Source organism: Giraffa tippelskirchi, chromosome 6, assembly GCF_054371585.1.
Source record: "Giraffa tippelskirchi isolate mGirTip1 chromosome 6, T2T-mGirTip1v1.2.pri, whole genome shotgun sequence".
Taxonomy (NCBI): Eukaryota; Metazoa; Chordata; class Mammalia; order Artiodactyla; family Giraffidae; genus Giraffa; species Giraffa tippelskirchi.
Genome location: NC_137280.1, coordinates 64,887,126 through 64,890,939, shown reverse-complemented (window position 1 = coordinate 64,890,939; position 3,814 = coordinate 64,887,126). Strand labels below are relative to the sequence as shown.

The following is a 3,814-nucleotide window of genomic DNA, read 5'->3' as shown; positions in this document are numbered from 1 at the left end:
TGTAGAATAAAGATTTGGGAAGGTTTTTTTTCCTCTAAGAAAATATCACCATAATGGGAAAACTCCTGAGAAATGAAAGCAAAGAGATATATTATAGGGCAAAACAAGAGTTTCAACAAGAGTTGAAGGAGAAAAAAAAAATCGAAATATCCCTACTTAGTTCAAAATTTTAATTTACCAAAAGTTACATTCCTTATTCAGTCTAGTTAATTGGGAGGTTACCCTAACCAGTTAATAAGCCACGGCTTTTTTTAACAGTGATATTGTAGTATTAATTATCCTAATGGATTCCTATGTATGTATAATTCACTAGAGATTAAACAGAAGCCATGGGAAAGAAAGAGGAAGGGAGGGAGGTAGGAAGGAGAAAAAGGGGGACAGAGGGGAAAAAAAGAAGAAAGAGAGGAAGTGAGGAGTGAAGGATGGAGGCGGGAGAAAAGACAAGGAAGGGAAGGAAGTGATTCCCCAGTGGAGGGATGTTTTCTCCACCGTTTTCTGACTGGACAACGACGCTTGGGTTTGAAAGCCAGTCTCCCTTGCTCTAATTGCAGCGATGAAAAGTAGCTCTGAGGAAAGACACCCAAAAGTATTTGAAACCAGGTTACAGCCCCCTTTGGTAATTTGGTTCTGTAAGAAACATACATGCTGACAAATTATCTGTAACTCCTCCAAGAAGAGATCTGGTTCTTATGGGAATTTGAATTTATTTCAAGGGTGGGATGGGAAGGAAAGCATTCATGACACCAGTTATTAAAACAGATTACACGACTGGAAGCCTGAAGAGTCTCTGGCAGAAAAACACCTTAACGCTAATCAAAGCGAACTGATGTTCTTGATGTTGGAGGTGCGCAGGATGAAAGACGAACAGGTTGTGCCTGTTCACAAGTATCTACCTCAAACCGAATACTCATACTGACTTGTCCCCTAGAATCTGATCCATCATCCGAGAAATGCAAACACTGAGGTGCAGGCTCACCTGATATTAATGAAAGTAAACGAAATAAATGCACTCAAACATCACAAATGGAAGTACAATTTGGAAGGTAGTTTCTTTGGAAATTGTATCAAGTTAGATACACTCATATTTTTTGAGCCAATCATTGAATTTCTAAACTGCAATGCTCTTAATTTCAGGGAAACAAAAATTCTTAAATATAAGAAGTGAATTGCAAAGTTAATTATGACAGCAAATGCTAACAGTGGGGTTGTTTCGATCAATTTGGCATATAGACTATAATAAAGGCGTGTGAAATTATGCTGTAGCTTTGGTTTTATGCAGGTTATTACATATTTGCTGTTGTTGTGTAGTGGCTAAGCCGTGTCCAACTCTTTTGCGACCCCATGGACTGTAGCCCACCGGCCCCTCTGTCCATAGGGTTTCCCAGGCAAGAATACTAGAATGGGTTGCATTCCCTTCTCCATCCTGCACTGCAGGCAGATTCTTTACCGCTGAGCCACCTGGGAAGCCCTTATTACACATTGCAGATCAGTAAACTCGTAATTATTGAAGTTTTAGAGATCTGGTGTCAAAGAAGTTGTGACCTCAGTCTTTAGATTTCAATGAATACTTTAGTTTGTGCTTTCTGAGTGGCTAGAATATTGTATTTCTCTTTCTAAGTTTAGGGCATTTTGATGACTTCACATTTGGGAATGAATTGAAATTGAATACTGGGGTCACTTTGAAGTGGATGCAATTTTGCAAAGCTTGGAAAGAGGCTTACAAAATAGCATTAAGTAAAAAAGCATGAAAGAAACTTTTTGGTAGAGTCTGGTAACAAAAAGTGGAGCAGAAATTAACACTTTGAAGAGAAAAAAGTCCTACTTTTTTCCAGTTTCCTTCCTCTTGTCAAAATTTCTTCAAGAAGGAGGAGCAGGAGGATGAGTGCCAAGCCTAGACAGCCGCAGCAGTCTGGGGGCCAGAAGGGTTGGAGTCCTGGGGACAAGAAGTCCAAAAGGCACAGCTGGCATAAAGAAACCTACTCAACGTACATATACAAGGTGCTGAAGCAGGTACACCCCGTCATCGGCATCTCCTCCAAGGCCATCGGCATCATGAACTCATTCATGAATGATGTGTTTGAGCGGCTGGCCTAGTACTCAGGCTGAACCATCCTGACATCCGGGAGGTCCAGATGGCTGTGTGTCTGTGGCTGCCTAGGGAGGTGGCCACGGACACTCTGTCTGAGGGCACCAAGGCCATGACCAAGTATACCAGCTCTAAGTGACCTGGGACCTGACCTTAATAAAGGCTGAATTGCTGCGGGAAACAAAAAAGTCTTCAATAAAAAAATTAAAGTTTTCTTTGAGGAAAAAAAAAAATATATATATATATAAACTTGAAAAGAATTGCGTCTTCCATCTACACCTTCCCATACCTTGACTGTAACTCTCAGGTTGTAACACTTATGTAGATTACATGAAGCCTGATATTAGTCAGGTGACTGCAATACCTTCTATGCAGCTGGGTGGGCTTCATTCCCAGAAGCAATGTGAGCCCTTGGAAGGACAGATGTTTATGTGGCTAATCAAGTGTCCCAGGTCCACAACCACTTCATATGGAGCAAGGATGATGACAATGAGCATCTATTTACATTCTTTCTACGACTTCTTTATGTGGACCAGTTTTAAAGTCTTCACTAAATGTGTTACAATATTGCTTCTGGTTTTATTTATTAGTGATTTTTTTTTAATTTTAAGATTTTTTTTAACATTTTTATTTTTCATGGTTGTGCTGGGTCTTTGTTGCTGAGCATGGAGTTTCTCTAGTTGCAGCGGCTTTTCTTGTTGCGGAGAACTGGCTCTAGGTCTCTCAGACCTGAGTAGTTGTGGTACATGGGTTTAGTTGCTCTGTGGCCTGTGGGATTTTCCCAGACCAGGGATTGAATCAGTGTCCCCTGAATTTCAAGGCAGATTCTTAATCACTAGACCATCAGTGAAGTCCTGCTTCTGTTTTTATGTTTCGGATTTTTGGTCATGAAACATGTGGAATCTTAGCTCCCTGACCAGGGATCAAACCCATATCCCCTACATTGAAGAGCAAAGTCTAAACCACTGGACCACCAAGAAAGTCTCTGAGCATCTGTTTAGGAAAGGAATTCAAGCAAGAATCCTACTCAGTTCTGCCGCAGTCCTTTACCCTGGATCTAGAAATGACTTCTCAGGCTGACGAAGTATAAGGCAGCAGAAGCGCCAGAACCTCCCTCCCCGCTCCTCTTTGATGTGACTGTACCATCAACACAAAGGCCAACTCCTAGAAGGCGAGCTGAGTCAGGTCTCCGAGCCGTCAACCTCCTTAGTGCTCCTGCAGGCAGAATGAGGTTTTGTTTCTCTTTCAGTGACAGTGGCCTATCTGAGCCTATCTTGGTCAGGACCGACTGCATCATCCTAAAATGACTGCATTTTAGTTCTCCTGCATTTACTCAGATGCTCTGCCACTGAATTTTTTTTTTTAAACTGTAGCTATTTATTTATTTAAATTAGTTTATTTATCTATCTTTTAACTTTACAATATTGTATTTGTTTTGCCATACATTGACATGAATCCACCACGGGTGTACATGTTTTCCCCTTCCAGAACCCCTCTCGCACCTCCCTCCCCATCCCATCCCTCCAGGTCATCCCGGTGCACCAGCCCCGAGCGCCCTGTATCATGCATCAAACCTGGACTGGCGATTCATTTCACATATGATAATTTACATGCTTCATTGCCATTCTCCCATAGCACCCTGCCCTCGCCCTCTCCCATAGAGTCCATAATACTGTTCTATTTATCTGTGTCTCTTTTGATGTCTCGCATACAGGGTTATCTTTACCG

The 3,814-nt window shown here is 41.7% G+C and overlaps 1 pseudogene; it reads left to right on the top strand.

Annotated features, from left to right (window-relative positions):
* The first annotated feature begins 1,878 nt into the window (after positions 1-1,878).
* Positions 1,879-2,225, top strand: LOC145508628 (histone H2B type 2-K1 pseudogene; annotated as a pseudogene).
* The last annotated feature ends 1,589 nt before the right edge of the window (positions 2,226-3,814 follow it).